Source organism: Ornithodoros turicata, chromosome 3, assembly GCF_037126465.1.
Source record: "Ornithodoros turicata isolate Travis chromosome 3, ASM3712646v1, whole genome shotgun sequence".
Taxonomy (NCBI): domain Eukaryota; kingdom Metazoa; phylum Arthropoda; class Arachnida; order Ixodida; family Argasidae; genus Ornithodoros; species Ornithodoros turicata.
This window is the reverse complement of record NC_088203.1, coordinates 61,040,615-61,063,866: the sequence shown is the minus strand read 5'-3', so window position 1 is coordinate 61,063,866 and position 23,252 is coordinate 61,040,615. Positions and strand designations below refer to the sequence as shown.

Below are 23,252 nucleotides of genomic sequence, written 5' to 3'. Positions count from 1 at the left end.
AGAAGGACTTGAGGGCTGACTTCAACTATTATTAACCCTTGATCTGGGTTCAAAATTAACAATGCACCATTGGTGTGCATAGTACTCCAAATGGCTAAATAATTTATTGCATAAGTTCTCTGCTACTGTAATTGAGATGTACTTTTGTAAAGTACTTTTGACAGCCCTACAAATTGAAACTGGCTTCACTGTACACTACAAATGCATCGTAACATTTAATTGAAATATAATATAAGAGCAGAAGCAACGTTTTGTCCCAATTCAAACTATATCTTTCTTTTTTATTGTCCAGGGATTTAGGAAATAGAGTAGGACTTCATGCCCTCTGATTTTTTGACGTACTTGAACGTACAGTTGTAAAACCTACAACAAAATAAACAAGAGAAGTATAAACAGTTTCGTCTTTCCCTTTTGAATTTAACAAGCTAGTTATATTTTACCATTTGTTTACTTTTGTATTCTCTGTTGCTGAAAAGATTACAGGAAAAATGATGCTGCAGATCAAACAATGACCTGTCATCTTGATGAACATCAGAACATTTCTTCAGGCATGCTAAGTGAGACAAAAGAAATGTACAATGAAGGTTGTACAAAAACAGCAAATCTCCGTCGACTATAACTTTATATATGTGGATGTTACCACATCGTGTAGTTTCCACCCAAAAGTAGGACTAGGCAAGGTTGTTTGGAAGGTTGTTGGGATGTTGATGTGCTATACTGTTAGAGCACATCAATATAGATGAGGGGCAAACACAGTAGACAGCGCAATGGCTGCAAACTCAAGTGAAGATTTATTCAACAGAATAAGAAACCGAAAGCATGAGCAGAGCAAGGCAGTGCCCATGCAGTGTATGGTGAACCATATTCATTTCTGAGAAGGTAGGATCGGAAGAGCAATATAGAGAAATGACAGTTGCGTCCGAGATAGGGGAACTCTGCAAATTTTGGGACAATATGATGTGGTAACCTTGCATGGCTCACTGCAGCTCTGACACACATTGAACAATTCCAGTAGTTGCGGCATCAAAGACAATGAACGTTTGCTGTTGCACTGGGTATTCAAGTGTAGAGGATGCATCTCTAGAAAATTAATTAGTGTTCCTTAGTCATAAAGTCATAACTCCATCTCAACAGGAACTATTCTCGTACCCTTGAAACACGCTAGTAGTTCTCATCGGTTTCTTCTCCTCTTGTTGACGTCATACTAATGTTCTGCACCTGTCCAAAAACTAAAAGAAAGAAAAAATGTCACAAAGTCTGCAACACGTAACAAATCTAGTGCTTCCATCTGTGGACTTTGCATACCTGCTTTCAGTTATTTCTGTCATGTCAACTTGAGTGCCTGGATCACACATACGAAGCAGTGTTGCACCACTTCAACACTGGAAGGCCCCTAAAATTGAATTAGTTGATGTTGACAAAGTTGAGTACGGGACAAGTAGGATAACATAAGTTAAATGGAATACGTCGTCGCTACATTATAACTTATACGTGTGTGACACCTGTACGTACCTAAGACGTTGTGTTGAACTCGTCACCTCGGTGAAGCAAAATCACTGGATACTGAGCATCAGTGTGCTTTGGACGTCTTCGCAATTCGCCTTCTACGGCATCTTCGTAGTCATCGGCAGCAAAATGAGCTCAGCACATACCACACGACTGCTACATCTAATAACCGAGTGCTTTGAACCACATTCGTTTTCGCGCACTCTCCTGTTGAATCTTGTGGTAGAAACGCCTGCCGCCGATGGTGAACGAACATGATTTTTGCATCCCCGAACACAAAAACCACACCACTCATATGTAGATCTCTCGAATAATTGACACAACAACCACGAACATGTCATTCACTTCTCTTCGCGCGACCAACACGACCGCCCACGACGTAAACAATAAACGCGATAACACAGACGACCTTGCAGATGGCGCGGCGGATCGTAGCTCGTAGCGGCGAAGTAGCTGAATGCTTTATTAACGTAAAAGCTATGGAAGTGAGCGTCATTTTTAAAATAGTGTTTAGCTGTAAGATAATGTGCGCCAGCTTCGTTCTCTACAAAATTAGCTCTCACGTGGTAAGGGTTGACCAATCCCTGGGAGCCCTGGACCTGAAACCCAAGTTGCTCTTTTTCGCCGTTCGCTGGCAGCACCGTCCATGTTCCGGCAATCTTCAAAATATTTATACGTAAAAAATATGCCGAATTGAGAAGTAATGCTTTCTGTGTCTTATCAAACAACGATGTTGCGCACGACAGTGGGCAAAAATATGGGGGTTATTTTTCACTTTTCGGTCCCTTTAAAGGGGCCGAAAAGTGAATATAAACCTATCGAAACATTATGTTCAGCGGAAAGCTTGAACCTTCAAAAGTTCAAATATCAAAGAACTCCGCTGAAATCGCTGTAGTTTTTCTGTAATCGAATTTTCCATAATTGGATGTCCAGGGACCTAGTAGGAAACCGAGCAGTCTGTCAACAATTGCATGACCCCGCGCCATCTGTCGAGGACACATGTAATACGCGCGCTTCCGGTCGCTAATCCGGCGAAAAAGAAAATGGCAGTGGGCGTTTGTGACCACTTTTTACGCCGAGAATGTCGAGCCTCTTGAACATGAGTGCGCTGGAATTCCGCATTCGAGAACTGTCGCTCACATAACTTCTGTTCGTGCGTTAGCGTGCTGGAAAGTGTGTGCCACTGGTGTGTGCTTCGCAGTAGATGATTCCTCGTCCAGAGATTAACCGGTGTCACATTCGTCTTCACCAGTAGCTCATCGTGCCGTGAACATCGACTGCTTTGTGAAATTTCCATGTATCAGGGAGAAGCACTTGTGTAAGCCGAAACAAGCGCTGTTTTTTTCGTCGTGCAGGTGTTCTTGTGCGAAATGCACACCGACGGATACTACGGTTTTTGCTGCCAAGAGGTAGAGAATGCGTGTGGAAAGCTGACAGACAATTGCATCACAACTAACGACTATTTTGAAATACTGTGCCTTGGCACCGAAGTACTGCAAGTGTCTTTTACATACATCCGAGAAACTGAAGAGCATTGCTACATACCCGGCAGCGCCGTGTAATCTTTACGCGCTACTTGAACGGCAAACTGGATGGAAAACCCTTATTTCTGCAGCAAATTCTGTTATGTCACCTGTCGGCCATTCACAAGAAGGATATGGGGTGCTCCGAGAAAATACAATAGAGACTACTCCACTGGATCTTGATCTGCGTCGCATGGTATTTGGGATGCTTTCCCATCACATCAGTGCGCAGACTTGTAGAAATGTTGATGTCAGCAAATTTTCATTTTTTTGCGTGCTGCAAGCTTTTCTCATTGCTTTTTCTTTGCTGTCACAGCATAATTATTAGTTTGTTCCTGGAGTGTTAAGTAACCTGGGGGCTAAGTGATCCTGAGGGTTAAGTAATCTGTATTTGTAGGTTATATTAATGTCTTGTATATATGTCGTTGCTGTCTGTCGTTGCTTGACCTTGTGTTTATGTCAAGCAATTTAGTTACATCGGTGGCGAGCACAACGATAGCAGAAGGCGTATCACGACCTACTTATTTGTGATTTTTTTCGGTTTGTGCCCCTCGCCCACGGCAGGTCCCAAGCAGCACAATGTACTGAAAATCGAGTGCAATAGGGGTGGCCGGCATATGTCTTATCAATGTTATTTAGTTTCACAAGTCTGTTCAATGCCTTCCACCTACCCGTCCACCCCTATTGCACTCGACTTTCAGTACATTGTGCTGCTTGGGGTGTTACTAAACGTTATCGCGATTTTCGCCCAGCAAGTGATACCGACATTCTCAACGCCCTTGAGTCGTCGATTGATAAGTTCTCTCAGCTTAACGAGATAGATAAGATTCCGGATGACACCCTCTGGTCTTTTTTCAGCCGTGTCGTTGCTGATTGCATCGAAAAGTTTGTGCCCATGCGTGCTGTCAAACGGAAAAGCCACAATCCCTGGATCACGCAGGAAATACTGCATCTCAAACGTAAAATCAATGGAATAGACATATTTCATCCACGTCTTAGAGGCCTACTTCCTTCATTACAGCGCAAGCTACTTTGCCTGGTACACGGGTGTCGTTACCGTTTTTATAACGTAACGATGCATAACTTCCTCACGTGAATCCAAGACGATTTTGGCTTCACCTAATACCCAAAGCGCACTGATGCAGTGTCCACATCGCGCGCAACCGTGATTAGGCAGCTATTGTGATCGTTCTCAGGTGCGGACAAAGCGAGTCTCGGCGACAGAGATCAACAACGCAGACACTTGTCCCCCGTTCGCGAACATGATTACACACTTCGAGGAGGGTTGGCGCAGGCGCAGTGGCTTCCTTTCGCCCTCGCCTTCTCTCTACTCGCACTGCCGGTTGCGCGTTGGCAAGATGACGGCGATGACAGCGGCCCGCACGAAGAGAACAACATCGACAAACGCCGAAACAGATGAAATCGCATTTGTATGAATGTGAATTTCTTTCAAGTAGACATCCTGGACGTGTTTTCTTTTAATTTGAAACTTCTGGAAGTATTGTGCAAAGCGTCCACCAGACGGCTGCAAATGAAAACCAAGATCACGAACGTGAAGTGCGGACGGTACGGCGTGCCCAGCAGGATTGCACCGACCAGGATTGCGGACCGATCCAGATTGTCTGTGACAGTGCGTTTTGGGTATAACTAAAAAAGACACAAAGATTACATCGATCAATCGTGATGGGGCAACTATTGTAGATGATGCGAACATCGCACGTGAATTTAATAGCTTTTTTTCCTCAGTGTTTACTGTTGATAACTCCGTTCTTCCGCCACTCGCATGTAACCACTGCCACATTGCTGATCTAGAGATCACAAGAGAAGGCATAGTCGATTCCCTTCTGAAACTCGACACTAAAAAATCATATGGTTCAGACGGCATACCTAATGCCTTCCTGCACAGGTATGCGGAGTGGTGTTCCAAGTTTTTGTACATAATATATTCTCACAGCTTGCAATCTGGAACTGTCCCGAACGACTGGAAACTTGCAAAGGTTGTGCCCATATTCAAGTCAGGAGACCAAACCTGCTTGAGTAACTACAGACCTGTCTCACTGCTAAGTTCATGCAGCAAAGTCCTGGAACACTTTGTTTTTAAGCATATTGTGACTTCCCTGGGAAATGCGTCATTTTTGGCTAGTGTTCAACATGGTTTCCGGAGGGGATACTCCACGGTGAGCTGGTTCATACCTTTCATGAATTCGCCTCAGCAATAGACAATGACGGCCAAGTTGACGTTGTGTTCTTGGACTTTACAAAAGCATTCGATAGAGTGTCTCATCGCAAACTGCTGTTTAAACTAAGATATATATTGGATAACGATTGTCTAGTCAGGTGGCTTGATTCTTACCTCACTAACCGCAAACAGTTTGTAAGTATTGGCCATGAAGTATCCTCGCATTTGCCTGTTCTTTCTGGAGTGCCACAGGGTTCTGTGCTGAGGCCACTATACTCTTTCTAATCTTCATCAATGATTTATGCTTAGAATATCCAGGTGTACAGTGTCGTTTTTTTTTTTTTTTGCCGATGACTGTGTTTTATTCACAAGAGTGTCTGATAGTGCTGGTCAGAACTGTATGCAAGCTGCTCTCGGTTCTGTTTCTAAATGGTGCGACTCGTGGCAGATGAATTTGAACGTAGGAAAATGTGTACAAATGACTGTGTCTACGAAACAATCACCAATTTTGTCTTCCTATGTTATAGATAGCGTACCACTCACAAAGGTTTCCAAACATAAATATCTGGGCGTCATCCTCTCGTCAAACCTTAGTTGGACAGCGCATATTGATCATATCGTTGCCAAAGCGTCACACAAGCTCTGGTTCCTGAAAAGAAATATGTGTCATTGTACTTCTGCGACTAAACTGGCAGCATACGACCACTTCTAGAATATGCGGACATTTTGTGGGACCCATTTACGCAAGTCCTAATTGATTATCTGGAATCTGCCCAGAAAAAAAGCCTTGCGTTTTGTATATAATTCGTACGGGAGAGACACCTCGGTGACATCGTTGTATGAAGCATCAGACCTGTTACCTTTAGCCTGCCGCAGACAAGTAAGGCGTCTTCATTTTTTTCATAGTATTGTACATGGTAAAAGCGGTCTTAAATTCGACGACTATCTTCAATTCAACGAGAGTCGTTCAACCACCAGGCAGAAACACGCTAACCTTATCAGTGAATTTCGTTGCAGAAAGCAGTTGTTCAATTGTTCTTTTTTTCCTCGCACTACTCGCGAATGGAACAAGCTAACATCACACCTGACGTGCATTCCTGGCTCCGCAGCATTTTCTAAGGCAGTTATAGACCAACTAAGCATGTTGAATTAGGCGATCACTTGTTTTCTTGTGCTATTTTCGTTACGGCAGGCTCTGTCTGAGCCAAATTGATGCTGTGTCCCTGTGTTGCTCATTGTGCTCTCTCTGCCTTGGCCCTCTATTGATGGCCGGCAGTATTATCCAAATAAATAAATAAATAAATATATGAGCAGTAAATAGGATAATTTTCATCTGTGTCATTCAGCTGAACTGCGTTCATAGCCTTTTAATACACTTCTTATTGACCACGTTTCCAAATGCCAATTAATATTTGAACCAAGATTGGGATTTAACGCTTGATTAACTCTGTTTTACGAAAAGGAGTACTTGTAACTGATTCATTATCACGTCACCAACTAACATTTCTAAAGGAGGCCTTGAGGGCTGACTTCAAGTATTATCAACCCTTCGGATCTGGGTACAAAGTCCACCATGCAGCATTGGTGTCCATAATAGTCAAAAATGGTGAACTAATTTAGTGCATAAGTTGTCTGTTACTGTAATTGAGATGTACTTTTGTAAAGTACTTTTGACAGCCCCGTAAACTGCAACTGGCTTCAGTGTACACGACAAATGCATCGTGAGAAGGGTTGAGGATTGGACTAGTTGGTAATGAGACATCTGAACTGAGGTACACGGACAAAGAACGGCGAAATAGACGCCCGTCCTGTCTATTTCTCCGTTCTTTGTCCGTGTATATTGCGCTCTCAGTTCAGATGTCAGAAATGCATCGTAACATTTAATTGAAATACAATATATAAGAGCAGAAGTATAATACAAGAAATATAATATATAAGAGCAGAAGCAACATTTTGTCACACCTCAAACTTTATATTTCTTTTTTATTGTCCAGAAATTTAGGAAACAGAGTAGGACTTCTAAGTATAAACGGTTTTGTCTTTCCCTTCCCTTTTGAATTTAACAAGCAAGTTATGTTTCACCTGTGTGCACTTTAGTATTCTCTTGTGATGAGAAAATTACAGGAACAATAATGCTGCAGATATATCCAACAATGACCTGTCATCTTCATGAAGGTGAGAACTTTTCTTCACGCGTGCTAATCAAGACAAAAGAAATATACAATGAAGGCTGTACAAAAACAGAGAATCTCCGTCGTCTAAAATTTTATATATGTGGATGCTACCACATCGTGTAGTTTCCATCCAAAAGTAGGCCAAGTCAAGATTGTTTGGTTGTTGTTGGTAAGTTGTCGGCATGTTGATGTGCTATACCGTTATATCACATCAATATAGATGAGGGGCAAACACAGTAGACAGCGTGATGGCTGCAAAGTCTCAATTGAAGATTTAGTCAACAGAACAAGAACCTGAGTGCAAAAGTCGAAAAAGCATAAGCAGTGCCCATGCAACGCAGGACCACCTTAATCTAGGAGAAGGTAGGATTGAGAGAGCAATAAAGACAAATGATCGTTGTGTCCGAGATAGGGGAACTCTGCGAATTTAGGACCAATATGATGTAGCCTTGTGTGGCTCACTGCAGCTGTGACACGCTTTGAACAATTCCAGTACGGGGGCTTCGAATACAATGAACTTTCGCTGTTTCATTGGGCATTCAAGTGTAGAGGATGCATCTCTAGAAAATTAATTAACGTTCCCTAGTCATAACTGTACCTCAACAGGAAGTAGTCCTCTACCCTTTAAAGAAGCTAGTAGTTCTCATCGGTTTCTTCTCCTGCTGTTGGTGTCATACTAATGTTCTGCACCTGCCCAAAGACGTAAAAAATGTTACGAAGTCTGCAACACGTAACAGATCTAGTGATTCTATGTGTGGACTTTGCATACCTGCTTTCAGCTATTTCGGTCAGGTCAACTTGAGTGCCTGGATCACACACACACGAAGCAGTCTGGGGCCTCTACAACACTGAAAGGCCCCTAAAATCAAATTTGTTGATGTTGACAATGCTCAGTACGGGACTAGTAGCTATATTATATTTATACATGCGTGACACCTGCACATACCTAAGAGGTTGTGTTGAACTCGTCACCTCGATGAAGCAAAATCACTGGTTACTGAATGGCAGCTTGCTTTGGACGTCTTCGCAATTCGCTTTCTACGTCATCTTCGTAGTCATCGGCAGCAAAATGAGCTCAGCACACACGACACGACTGCTGTATCTAGTAGCAGAGTGCTTTGAACCACATTCGCTTTCGCGTACTCTCCTGTGGAATCTTGTGGTAGGAAACGCCCGCCGTCGGAGATGAACGAAGATGATTTTTGCATCCCCGAACACCAAAACTACGCCAGGTGGTCTCTCGAATACATGACACAGCAGCCACAGCCACTTCCATTTTCTGCTTCGCGCGACCAGCATGACCAGCATGACTACCCACGAAGTAGACAATAAACCACAATAAACCCCTAGCAGATGGCGTTGCGGATCGTAGCTCGTACCGGCGGAGTAGCTGAATGCTTTATTAACGCTTTATTAATGTAGAAACAATGGAAGCGAGCGTCATTTTTAAAATGGCGTTCAGCTGTAAGATAGTGTGCGTCAATTGTGTACAAAATTAACTCTCACGCGGTAAGGGTTGACCAATCTCTGGAACCTCTGGACCCGAAACCCAAGTTGCTCTTTTTCGCCGTTCGTTGGCAGCACCGACCATGTTCCGGCAATCTTCAAAATATTTATGCGTAAAAAATATGCCGAATTGAGAAGTAACGCTTTCAATGTGTTATCAAACAATGATGTTGTGCACGATAATGGTCAAAAATATGGGGGTTATTTTTCACTTTTCAGTCCCTTTAAACTATACAAATAATGACACGATGAAAACAAACTGAAGCTAAAGGAAGTAAGTCAACGCGCATACAGTGAACCCTCGTTATTATGACCCCAGTTAATATGACATACTCGCTTTATGACCGTTTTTCTCGGGAACCGTTCCGCCGGCATGTAAATTCCCCTCGTTAATATGACAATCCGTTTATCGGACAATGATCAAGATTTTTGACACAAATAGGTTCAAACACAGGCATTATCTTCTCGTTATTGTAACCGCATCACATGACCCTTAGATTAACCCCCAGTAGAGGCTACCACCTACCTCGCTCAGAGAGTGACATGTGTTAAAGTATGGCGTCAGGGTTTGGGATGACACCTGAAATTGTTGACCCCGTATTTGTACTCACATCGCTTTTCGAACGAGAGTCACTATTTCGAACAACCAAAGCGCTTAAAAAGGCGATGACCACGGGACCAGGTTACATTGTGCTGCTGACGTAACGTTAGGACGGCCGGAACAAAGCGGAAGAGGTCTGATTTGGCGGCCCGAATGAAGAGCGGCGTTACTCGAAGGAGGCACGCAAAGCCCTACAAGTTTCTCACCAACCTCATACAGGATATACCCAGCATGATCATTCAGATGTACAACAGACTCCGTGCCAAGGTCATGCTTTGTCCCTTCAATGGGTGCGCGGTCATGTGGGCCTGACCGGTAACACACGCGCAGACGCGGCTGCAAGACGAGCCGCAGCAGCTGCTACTCCTGCCACTGCACGTCCATCACTTACACTTTCGGCTTGCCATTTAGCTATTCGCCGCCGGTGTGCAGCCCGTGCCCAAGCACTTAGATCTCAGGCCGCCACCTACAACAGTCACATGCAGTCCATCGACCCCTGGGCTACTTTTTTCATTGCGTGTCGCTGCAGTCATCAGGAGGAATCAGTGCTGCACCGCCTCCGTCTCAACGTTGCCGGCACCCCATTGTTTCTTTACAAAATGGGCTAATCCAGCTCCCCCTTGTGTTCCAGCTGGGACGAGGTGGCCGACATTCCTCATTGTCTTCTGCACTGCCAGTAGCACATTCCCCAACGGCAAGCCCTCCATCGCCGTCGAATACAGCTGGGCTGCAGAACATTGTCCATGGCCACCCTCCTTAGTCCCGTCCCTCGGTCTACTCAGTGGGCCGTAACTACAGCCCTGCTCCGCTTCTTGAAAGACTCGGACCTTGCGTCTGCCCTCTGACTGGACATTCGTGCTGTACAGCACTGCACTGCGAGCCTCTTTTTCTTTCATTTTTTCAGTTTCCTTCTTTATCTTTTTCTTTATTTCTCTTTTTCGGAACAGCAAGCTGGCAATAGCCTGGCTGACATTTCCATTTTTTTCTTTTCTTCCTTTTTTCTTTCACTCTATTAAACATATCCCCCCCCTACAAGTTTCCATTCTTTTCACTATTTTTTTTTAATAGCACGCCGACCCTCTGGCTGACCTTTTCTTCTTTCTTTGATAAACCTTCATACCCCACTACAGGTTGCTTAGTTATTTTTTTAGCAAAGAACGAACATTGATAACGTGTTCACGGTTGATGGTGCTATTGTCCATCTAGAAAAATTAATTACTGAAAATTGTTCGAAGCATACATTGTTAATAGACTTTTCAGAAAATAAATCATACTTACGTAGGCTTTAGTTGTGCGTAGCGGTCTGACCATTCCGCGGAGGGTGCGTTTCTCGTTAATATGACAATTCGCGTTATGACCAAAATCCGCGGGAACTGGAGTGGGCATAATAACGAGGGTTCACTGCATACGTATGTATACAAATGTATAATATATACATGCTAAAACCACAGCATATTTACACTATGTACAGTCACTATGTGCGTCATTTTACGTTTACAAGAACGGTGTGCAAGGAAGCTCGGTTTCTACACACAAGCATTCGTATGCAGACGAAAGCCCAATGTGATGTCATCGATTGGGTATATCTTCAGTTCTTATATTGTGTCACGCAATTCAACATAACGGCTTGGTTCGTCCCTCAGTTTCATGGTCCTCTTCACTCGGGGTCGACAAGCTCAGGCAAAAAGTGTTCCAGATAAAAAAAAAAAAATCAGTTCAAGAAGAAGCCTTTGCCAAAATTCTTCATCACGCTCAATATGAATCACCTTGAGGTCAGACGGGGAACACACAGCTAGCTTGCAGTATCTCCGGCAAGTGATATTTAGTTGCGCTTGAATCTTATAGAAATATTTGTGCTACTTCGGTAGCTGCAGTATGTTTTTGTGAAGGTTTACCCCAATGGAATGTCTCCTCGAGGCTTCGTCGATCGTGTCGTAATTGGCGGCAGAGGCGGGACACTTTATCTCAAGGATTCCGTCATCGTCGATCAGCCTGTCCGAACTCGTACACAGAAACGGTATTGCAAGATCGACAATCAGTCCGCATTTCTCAACTCTGAAGTATGGGTACTGGAATCAAAATACTTCAACGGCATCGTTCTCGTGATCAATTCCATATTTGATGTTGGGATTGCTTCGGAGCTCCTGGGGTACAGTATTTCATGAACTATGCGGGAGTATTTGAAAGGCGCTCTGTGCGGGGGCAAATACTGTATATAGCTGTAAGGTATCCTAATTCTTCTTTCTTCATGCCACAGCGCCGAGCTGCTCTGCTCCACTGTAGACCTTTCAATGTTCTCAGCTTCCTCTGCGGTAATTGCTATACTGGAAAGGAACTCAGCTGCTTTTGTGACAAAGACTGTACTGTCCAAGTCTGGCCTCTCCGAATGCGAACCATAATCCTTGTCTCCAGAAACGCTCCTGAGTTTGGGATCCTTGGACGTCCTGGGTTTTCCGAAATATAATGTTCTCTTGCGCCGTCTACAGCTCTGTTCTTTTTCTTTGGATTGGATTAGTTTCTTCATGGCAGAACCTGGGCTTCTTCCGACTGTCCTCTTAGTAAAACAGGAGTACAACTTGGGACCGCGCATGTTATATCCAAGAGCAGCGACATGACACCGGTATTCTAGCCACTTCCCTTGGAGTAGTCCATACGCAATTTTCCTCCTATTTCGCGATTTTTTGTTTGGAAAATCAAGCCATTAAATTTTAATGAATATTTTTTCCTTCCAAGATGTCATGGAATACTTCAACAGAAAAAAATCGCAAGACAGGTAACTTTCGTAGTCATTGCAGGAAAAATAGGGGAAGTATGCAATTTTTCCACATTTCGCTACAATCGGGCGTAAAACACGCAATGAAGAGGTCGGAAGAGACGTCCGAAACTATCGTAGTTTTATAGAACGAGCCTTCTTCTGCAACATATTAAAAAATTTCGGGGGTGTTTTTTTTCGCAAGAGATTTTTTCTTTTTCTTTTTTTTGTAGTAGAAGGTATTACGTTACACTGACCCACGTTGCGTGTATCCGGCGGGGTGCTATATTTGTTTCTTGGGCTCCCTTTTCAATTCCCTGTATTTTCGATTTTTTTCTGGCTGGTTTTCAACATGACAATCATCCGGAGCAAAGGAACCTGGTTCCAGTTGAGCGCAGTAGAGTGCCAATTCACCAGCATGAATATTAAGCGCCTAAATACATGTCCAGTTGATCAAAGTTCCGTTTAACTGTCACATTTAAATGTCGAACATTTCAGCAAAAATGTAAACCACGAAAAGTCTAACAAATTATAACGCTAGAGGAAAAGAAGCACATACAAAGACTTCATTTAGATGACAGGACTACTGGAAGTGACGGAATCTCGTGGTGGTGGCTCTTCGTCCAAGCTGTCTTAGGTTCTAGTGAGGCTCACACAAGCCCTGCGCCATCCATGGATGGGAGTATATACCCGAAACTTGCAGGTTCGGATGAAATATGGACGCTTGTAGTGATCTGCGGACAGGATGCTGATGGCGCCAGATCAGGAGCGGGTCGGATCCGGGTAAACCGCGAGATTGGGCCATCAATTCACACTAGGTACCGAACACACAGTACGAGGTGTACGCAAGCCGCTCGAGCGTCTGGCACAGATCTCTGGCGTCTCGAGTCGAGGTGCGCGTTCGGCGCCGACCTTGCGTTTCACTTGCAATAAACTTTACCTATTCCGTTTGTTACAAAATGTGTTGCTGTGCTTGGTTACGTATATTATTTCGTGGCAGCTAAATCTGCGCTTGCTCTCGTGTATCCTTTGGTGGCATCATGGACGCTCAGGACGTGTCCTCGCTACAAAAGCTGTGCCACTCCGGGGTTTTCACTGTCGCCCGTGCGGATGAAGTTCCGTGACAGCTGTGTTTGTTAGTCTTTTTCTGTGCAGTTTTGTGCCGACGGGAAATAACGTTTATTTCCTGGAAAATTGGAAAATATCGAGCCCAGAAACTGAACCAGGGGGATGAAACTCGCGAGTTCCCTTGCGGACTAAAGTGAGGCGCTGCGAGCTTTTTGCGTCATCAAACGTCATGAAACATCAGTATTTTTACGTTGAAGCGCGAGTTCTCAACTGTCACCAGCCCCTTGGCTCCTGTTGCCGCTCCCACGGTATGCGAGCGCTCATTGGTCGGTTTGAAATTATGAACTTTCCTTGGCGCGCTCAAGCCGGTGACGCCGTGTCTGCCGTGTCGGCGGTGGCGGAGCAACTCGCCATAAAGTTTCGAAATGTGGTGGGTGCAGCAGGGACGCAAGCAAAGCATCTATGCCGGTACCGCTTTGGATGGTTTTTAGTGTTCTTCCCCTAACATGCTGTCGATACCGACTCTGAAAAACTTGGTGCCTCTTCGGTACTTCTGCAAGTCAGTTCAGTGATAGATAAGTGGAAGGCAGGTCTGCTTCGCTTGCTTGGTGCGACAACGATTCAAGAAGGACCAATACTGCGTTTTTCCGCTACCCACTTGATGACAGGTAAGTCAGTTCCTATTCCATTCTACCGTTTAGCATAGCATATATGCTATAGCACCACACCTGTGGCATATACGCAGCATTTTGGCAAGTATAATTTTTGTTTCTCACGTTTCTGATCCTTATCTTTCTTGCTCAGGTATAAACACTCAACCCATATATGCTTCAGAAAAGCATCTACATGGATACAGTAGAATGCATAAGCCACTCTGAGTGGTTGGAGCAACATCTTTCCTGCACAAGTTCCTTTGTGACGGGTCAACCAGACGCCTACACAAGCAGCAAAGGGATATGGACATGTTCTCTGTCATGCTGGATCTGTGAATGTGTGTGCCTGTGCAGCCGATATACTGTTGTTCTACTGTGAAAGCTTCCACGTGCATCAGCTATCAGTGAATGCAAAGTTGCTTCGGCATATCACTCGAACTTGAGAAAGAATATTCATATCATGTTCGTGTTTGGCGCAGCTACAACAGGCTGCAGTTTGTGATTTAGAAATACCTATCCCGAAAAATAAAGCACTTTGTGTAACAGAAACAGCCAACGCTTCCGCATTTTGTTATTTATTTCACTCAACTTGAACGAAAATCCACAACCACCCAGAACCGCCAAAGTGGGGGAGAGGGAGAGAACAGACGAGAAAGGGAAAACATCGCCAGCGTCACAGGTCACCCAGGGAGACAAAAAAAAGCAAAGCAAAGCAAAAAGCAACTCGACTGTCGTCCAACGATTGGCCCAACGTGAGTTTTTCCCGACAATAGAAATATACTACACGTTCATCCCCCTGACTGAAGTATTGCTGCGTGTCGTGGAAGACGCGGATCTTTCGGGTAGGATCCGGATGTCAAAAAGCTCATCCATGCAGGGCTTTAGCTCACACGACAGAAAGTATTATTTAGACCTGCCCATCACCGCTAATCCCCAATCTCTCCTCGCCGCCACCGCGCACACCGGAAACAATGCCATAAACCTAACCATCCAGGATTGCAATACGCGCGTTATGCTATAGAATAAAAGACTGTGGTAACCTTGCAGAAGTCTGTGCCACAGCATATTGCTTGCACGTTAAAACTCAACCAGACAAGAAAAACATTCGAAAACAAACAAATTAAAACAGGAGACCAAAAAACAAATATAGCACCCCACAGGATACATGCAACTGGGTCAGTGTGGCCGCAATACACTCTACTGCAACATAAAAAAAAAAAAAAAAGAAAAAGAAAGAAAAATTTCTCTTCTATACAAAAAACACCATCGAGATTTTTTAATGTGTTGTAGAGGAAGGCTCGTCCTATAAAACAGGGTTGGTTTCAGACATCTCTTCCGACCTCTTCATGGCGTTTTTACGCTCGATTGTAGCGAATTTTGGAAAAATCGTATACTTCACCTCTTTTTCGTGCAATGACAACGAAAGTTACGTTTCTTACGATTTTTCCTGTTGAAGTATTCCATGAGACCTTCGAAGAAAAAAATATTCATTGAAATTTAATGGTTTGATTTAAAAAATCGTGAAATTGGAGTAAAGTTGCGAAACTACCGATCTGTGTATACCAGCTCCGATTACAGCGTGACAACCGGGATTTGCGACGCTGTGTAGAGCATGGTTTCCTCTATAAGAAAAAAAAAAAAAACGCACACTTCTAGGTACTTTCTATGAGCCACAGCTGCCGTTCACGCCACTCACAGTTTTCGCCAGCGCTGCGAGCTTTGCTCGTGTCTAGAACCCGCCACATTGATATCTGGGAAGAAATGTTTGGTGGTATGTCGTTTTGCACTATTAGGAACTGCTAAAAAAATTTCGTAAAAATTCGCGATGGTTTTGTGAGGGCCGGGCAGGTCCGCTGTATACATTTCGCATGCAATCGCCCTTCTATATCCTTCCCAAGTGGGAATGCTTCGTTGTGCCTATGTCCACAAGTGAGGCGCGTCCCTGGTTTGTTGTTCCGACAGTCCTCAACTTACATCCAGTGTCTCACTACTTCGTTGGGTGCAGGAAAGGAACGCTCACCAAGAGTGCGAATGTAGGAATTACCAAGAACGGTCTGTGGACTCATTCTGTTTTAAACCGTTGATTGACGTCACTTTGCTTTCTTTCTTGATTTCGTTATTTTCTTCGTCGTCGTTCACGTTTTTTCCTTTCTCTTTCTTTTTTTGCTTTCTCCAAGTTTACTGGATTGCATCAACTTTCCGTTAACCATGAAGTGTCGATTGACCTCTAAATCGAGGTTAACCAAACCTAAACCTCAGCTTTCTCGATTGCGCATAACACAGTCCGGAAAAGTAGCTCTTTTTTTACGTCGAATGGTTTTGAAATCTACACCCTTAAATCTCTAGCCTAGGGGAACCCTAATATTGTTCCCTTACTGGTCGACTGAACAACCTGGTGTGATCAAAAGAAGGACTTTCAAAGGGCCACCAAGGCTATTGCATTTTGTTGAAGCAGCGGTATGCGTATATCCCCCCTCTCTCGATAGTGTCACCATTTCATTCCACCCTCTAACAATGAGAATTTTTCCCGAATCATTCCAACTCCAGAGTTTCAAGTCTGCAAACAGCCACAACAACACATACATGATGAAGATGACCGAGGAAATTCGCTACTAGAATATTGGACCACTACCACATGGCTCACAGGGAGTTATGAGATCTGTAATGATGATCATGATGAGAATGTGATGCGCAGAGTAGAAAATTGAGTTACGAGCCCAGGGTTGATGTTCCACGCTGGACGAACGCACGACGTGATGGCCGACGCAAACAAAGTCCGCAAGCTTGGATTGCGTATTGCGGAAAACGAAAAGGCACCAGTGAAACGAGGAAAGTTTCGCTGCAATAGCGGTGTCAGCAGAGTTTCTCGTCCGTGCGTCTCACAGACGCGACACGGATTCCACTGAAACATATGGCATTGAGAAAAGCAGTTGTGTGAACAGCCCCGTACACATAAATATGCCCGATTTCGGCCCAGAAAAAAGGCTTGTGTGAAACCGGCCTTGTTGCCACGTTGCCTCCGAGCGAAGGCTCCGGAAAGACCGCCGCGCGAGAGACAGAAGAGCATTTCCTTCAAAGCTACTGCGATCTGAGACGCGCGCGCGAGCGAGATGCTCCGCCTCCGTTGCCGAGAAAAAAAAAAATATGAAGAAAACAATTTCGCGGCGGTGCTGCCATCCCTCGATGGGAGAGCGCAAACAAGGAGCGCAGGAGTCCACCCTAAGTGTTAATAAACTCCCCTTTGTGTTTTCCTGTAAGCTTCTTCTGATTTTTCCTATTTATTTCATTCTCGTGGTCAACCGCCCTCTTAGGCTTCTAATCTATATACTACTAATCTATATCTAAACACAAAATAAACGAGACGTGGACAACATAACTAGTACCCTTGTCACACGGGCAGCGATAATCGCCGTTAATCGCAGCAGTCACACGGCCGACCGAACGGAGGTTACGCCGCTACCGCGGATATGGGAAACCGAGCTTGGCGACTTCGGTTTCGCGAGGTAACCACAGTTTCATGATTCCGATTTCCTGACGTGAATACGCGTGTAATGATATTTCCCGCAAATAATCATGTGCGTACAGTGTATTTAATGATTGTTAAGCTTTCTGATCGCCGTTATGCCCTATTCTTTTCGTGACATACTATGAGTATGGAAGCAGTGCTCTAGCGTGGAAGACGACGACTCGAGAAGACGAGCGCGCGTGAGAACGAGCGTAATTCCCACTGATCTCTATGTATAAAGGCTGGATCGCGCATGGGAGAGGGGCTCGTGGGGGAGAGGCGTGCCTTCGCGCCGCCATGTTGATGGGCCCTAAAGTGCTGTGTGTGCCCATAGAAAACAATGGGAGGCAACAAAAATTGTGAGTATTTATTGCGCTGCTAGCATTGATCGTTGTTTGTCATCACACAATTTTGTAAGGTGTCAGTGTACTGATGTATCCTAACAGTGTTTCACAGGTGTCCTGCCGTTCGATTCTTAATTACGTGATGTTTTGCATTCCGAAACTAAACCGTCACTGCAGTGCAGCGCTGGGGATTGTACTACAGCACGTTTCCTAGCCAATATTTCAATAAGAAACGACTTGAGGTTAATAACAACCATGTATATAATATCCCGTACTGTGTTCTAGACAAAAATTGTTCCATAAAGAACGGTCCGGGAAAAGATATACTCGCATGGCAGAAAGACATCGTTCTGTAGAATCACAGCCGTTGTTTTAGCCGTGTATACGTTTAGTATGATTTATATCAAGCATCGTCTTTTAGTAAACGACAGCGGTGCTTTGCCTCGCAAATATGGACACACCGAAGCAGCCCAAATAATTACTTCACGCAATTAGATCACACTCGTTAGGACAGTTAATCAGGTAGTGATGTAAGCTTAATCAATTAAGTTACTTAGAAAGTGGTGACACCTGCTTGAGACACAGGACTTGTCTCTTTTTGAAGTACAGCCCTTCTATGTTTGTGTGCTTCTTCCTTTATTTGTTCTGATTATTTGCAGGCGCGGTAGATCCAAACTGAATGTCCTTCTCCAGCACTCACATGCTTTTGTTGAATACAACTGCAGCGTGAGAAAAGCTGCTTGGGGACGGGGTCCTGCTATCCAGTGCTGACTTTGTCATGCTTGTTATGTGGAGCATGTTCCAAAAAATGCAGCTCCACATCTTCAAATTGCAACAGGACTATTTGGAGCTTGAAACAGTTGTGATTTTGTCATTTTGGCCCTCGTGTACCCAGTCTGTGAAACGCAAACAAAAAAGTCTAACATGATATGCTTTTGTAATGAAGATCACTGATGATGAGTAAAGAAAATATACACGAGTTCAAGTTTATTCAAGTTCAAGATTTGTTTCTTGCACTTATGCGTTTCAGGATACAATGAACGTGCAGGGAGGTCGCAGAAGACTACATTTATTGTTTTATGACCTTGCTACATTGGCAATATATATTTTAGGAATGACAATGGTCAGGTACGCTCTCTAAATTTGTAGCACTCAATTTTAGGTTGGAATGAGCAATGAATAGCAACTTCCCTCCTGATATTTTCCGATATATGCTAAATTTCAAATTTAATGTGATCGAATATGTGATAATATAATAATAATATATAAGAATATAATATGTGATAAATAAATGTGATCAACAGTACATGTAAACAACATGAGTAGCCAGAGAAGTGCATTCTCAATAAATAATTTTCTTATAGCGTATATGTGCATGCCTATTAACTGAAACAATTATCACAGTTCCCTGACAAGTTTTAATTTCTGAGAGTGTACTGTAGAGGCTGCTTAGATCTACAACAGTTCATACAAGGTATTATATACTGTGAATGCCTTTAAAAATCCCATGTGACACATATGCCTTTACTTTCTGGAGGTGCTGTGGTAGTCAAAGTTTGTGGGCATTACGCAGGTTCTGCACCCATTTCTTGAGTATGTCGAGGCAGCTGTGAAGTAACCTGCATTGATGACGATTATTCCAATTTTTATGGTGCATCGACAACAAATGAAATAATACATCAGAACATTGGTTTGGGTGCAACCAGTTAAAAATGAATATGTTGTTTAATAAATGCATTGGGCAAATGTTAAAACATCAGTTTAAAACATGGTTTACAATCCCTGTATATTCTAAAAGTTAAAAAGATTAACAACTATTCTAAAAAGAATATGGGGAACTATTCTAAAAAGAATTATAATCTCTAATTATTATATTGCTGGGTGAAGGAGCCTAAAGTGTAAGGTGTGTTTCTGATGTGAACATGTAAGAAAATATGCAAAACTGAGAGAGGCTAACCACAGCGCGTGCACTGAGGTTGTTCCTTCCTGTAAAGTAGAAACCAGTGGATGAGGAACGTGATACTTACCTGTACATCCAGCCGTATCACACTGCACAGATTATTCACTGGGTAGCCCTCGTGACGAAATCTGTATTGAGAGACCACTTTTGCCTTAAAAACTGCTACAAATAGCACGACACGCTACAAATTATTACTATCGTAACAAGCTGACGATACAGCTCAGACACAAAGGCGTTATTCAAGTCACGCCACACCACCGTTACGCAGGATTCTTTGTCACAAATCAAACCAAGGCACAAAACAATACCAATACATGAAAAAAGGTGACAATCGTGGTCTCATTATGACGTAATACCGAACTTGTGCGTGAAGGTAATTTAAAGAAAGGAATGTGGCACTTGCTTCCGCAGAGAACACCGTGTACCATGCTAGCAATGCATGCAAAAAAGCGCTCGAGTGCTCGCACATATATTGATGACAACACTACTTGTGTAGTGTAACGTGTTCTTTCAAGCATATTATGCACTCAAACTGTATTTGCCGCCGGGTAAAATGCAAGTGTGCTCGATTGAACGTCGGAAGAGCGATCAAGCAACCTGCATCCAGTGCTCGTTTTGGGCAAAAAAACACTTCATAATGGTCAACTAAATATACAGAATGGACGCCTATTTATTACTCGATAAAGAGTGACTCACCTGTATAAATTTAGGCCCTGTAACCTTACCAGTACGGTTGGTACGACCGTAATTGGAAGAAGTTGCCTTGATCGCTACGGCGACTGTTGTGGGTACAGTAAGATGGCGGCCGGTTTCTTCGCGCTCGCGCCCCCTATCCGCGATCCAGCCTTTCACAATCGAGATCAGTGGTAATTCCAAGCCACGCCATCTTGGCGAATGAAGTCGTGCAATAAAGAGCCGTTTCCTTCGACGCCTGTTGTTCCCCCAGCCGTGGCCCCACAATACAACGTAATCAAAATATACCTGGTGCTTGTGTCACAATCACGTGGTCACTGCCAATATGTCACAAACTGCCGTGTGACAACAACAAACCATGGCTCATGATAACCGCGTTTTGAAAGGGTATCGGTCGTTAAGCGTAACTGCGGTTACGACTGCCCATGTGACAAGAGTATAGGAGTATGAAGTGAAATTGGAAATGGGTGTTTATTACACCAAGTAGAACGAAACAGGTGTCCTCCGCTGGGAGTGCACGATCAACTTGTATATATACAGGGTGTCCCAGAAAACGTGTCATTGATGTCATTATAACGAAAAAACTACGCCACCTAGAATCATGCGGTCAACGGCATTTGTTCTTTCTAGGTTTGTGCCAACTCCTGAAGTGAATGTCATGTATCTTAAGTTTAATTTTGTAAATATTTGCGAACTGAACTCGGAAATTTGCGAAGTAAAGGTCACTTTTTTACCCCACCAATATGAAGAGCGTGCCGAATTCACTCAAGTTCATGATAATTGACAGCAATATTCACGAGCTACCCCATCGGAAAAAATAGCCGAACATCATGCATTTCGTAGCACCGAACCATAACGCGCGACAACTTTTTGAGTGCAATCGCTCTGAGTCCGACGAAAGGAGGTTCCAAACCCAGCCCACAGAGTGATAGTAGAAAAAGTGGCAGTTCCGGAAATTGGGAGAGGGAAAGTGCGATCCCAGCTAAGGTCGGACGCGATGAGCCATACCTGTGTTATATCTTTCTGTGTTGCAGGTGTGGGCTGGGTTTCCAACCTCCTTTCGTCGGACTGACAAGGATTGCGCTGAAAAATTTGTCGCGCGCTAGCTCCGTTAGCGCATGATGTTTGGCTATTTTTTCTGATGGGATAGCCCCTGAATATCCCTGTCAACTATTATTAATTTGAGTTAATTAGACACGCTCTTCACATTGGTGGGGTAAAAAAGTTACCTTATAGTTGGCAAATTTCCGACTTCAGTTCGCAAACATTTACATAATTAAATTTACGTTACACGACATTAACATCAGGAGGTGACAAAAACCTAGTAAGAACAAATGCCGGGACCGCATGATTCTAGGTGGTGTAGTTTTTTTATTATAATTCAATGACACGTTCTCAGGGACACCCTGTATGTATATATATATATATATGGGAAAAGTACCCGAAGCTCTTTAGCTGCACTTAGAACATGTTTACAAATCCCAAACGTCGCCACACCAGCACGGGACACATCTTTCGGCCTTCTTAGGCCTCTTCGGCAGTGCGCAGGTGGGCAATGTTTGAGTGGGTGGCATGAGAAGGTCACGTGGAACGTGATATCCTCCCCTCAGGGTGAGAGACTCACCATTGAAAGCCAGTGGAAGCCAGCGAAGTACATATACAGGGGAAAGTAGCCGAAGCTCTTTGGCTGCACGTAGAACATACGAGGGGCGTTCAAGTCAAATTGGGACTTTTCATTTTTCGCAAAAGTAAAATGAACTTACAGGCGAGAAATTAGTTTAATTTTCCCACGTAATCTCCAGCTGCACTAATGCACTTGTGTCAGCGTTTCACGAGGGCTTGGATGCCAGCAGCGTAGAAATCCTTACCGGGGCGTAGCAACCATGATCGGACCGCATTCTTGACCTCGTCGTCGCAGCTGGGCCTCCAAGGAACGCCTCCAGTGGCCCGAAGAGATGGAAATCGCTGGGGGCGAGGTCTGGACTGTAAGGGGGATGTGGCAGCAACTCCCAGCCAAGTTCCTGTAAGGTACGTGTCGTGAGGTGTGCGGTATGCGGGCGTGCATTGTCCTGTAGGAGGAGGGCTCCTTTGGTGATGAGGCCCGGCCGCTTTTGCTTCAGCGCCTTATGCACACCCCTAAGAACCTAACAGTAATATGCACTATTGATCGCACTATATGCACTATTGATATCGGGACATGTTATCCGTCGGTCCTTGAGGATCAGGCGCTCCACAAGTTGGATGTTCTTAGGAACTCTGACACTGGGCTCTGAGCCACCCCGGCCGGGGTCGTCCTGCACTGATGTACGGCGGTCTCGGAACCGTTTGCACCACTCAAACGCTTTGTTGCGGCTAAGTGTATCGTGGCCATACTGAGCTTGAAGTCTTCTGTGAATTTCAGATGACTTTACGCCTTCATTCACGAGACACTTCATGGCAATTCGCTGTTCGATGTGCGCGCTCACCTCGTTGTCGGCCATCTTGTCCAGCACGTGTCTTCTGTTTTGCAGAAACTTTGGACCACCACGTGGTGAACGCGGAGGCCTGTCGCGTGTGAAAATGACCAAAAAGAAGTAGCGAGAGTCATTTGTACACCCAGGAGACAGAAAGTCCCAGTTTGACTTGAACACCCCTCGTATGTTTACAAGTTCCAAACTTTGCCACACCAGCATTGAACAGCTGTTTCGGGCTTTTTGGGCCTCTTCAGCAGTGCGCAGGTGGGCAACGTTTGAATGGGTGGCGTCAGAAGGTCACGTGGAACCTTATATTCTCTCGTCAGGGTGAGAGG

The 23,252-nt window shown here is 44.2% G+C and overlaps 1 protein-coding gene across 6 annotated transcripts in view; it reads right to left on the bottom strand.

The window, feature by feature from the left end:
* Window positions 1-23,252, bottom strand: part of LOC135388516 (uncharacterized) — a 102,962-nt gene that overhangs the window by 44,544 nt on the left and 35,166 nt on the right. The window contains exon 5 of one of the 6 annotated variants that reach the window (XM_064618104.1): window positions 21,851-22,485. The exons of the other annotated variants lie outside the window; for them this stretch is intronic. The gene's annotated coding sequence lies outside the window, so the exon portion shown is untranslated. Of the gene's footprint in view, window positions 1-21,850; window positions 22,486-23,252 lie in introns of those variants that run through there. 6 annotated transcript variants of the gene reach the window in all.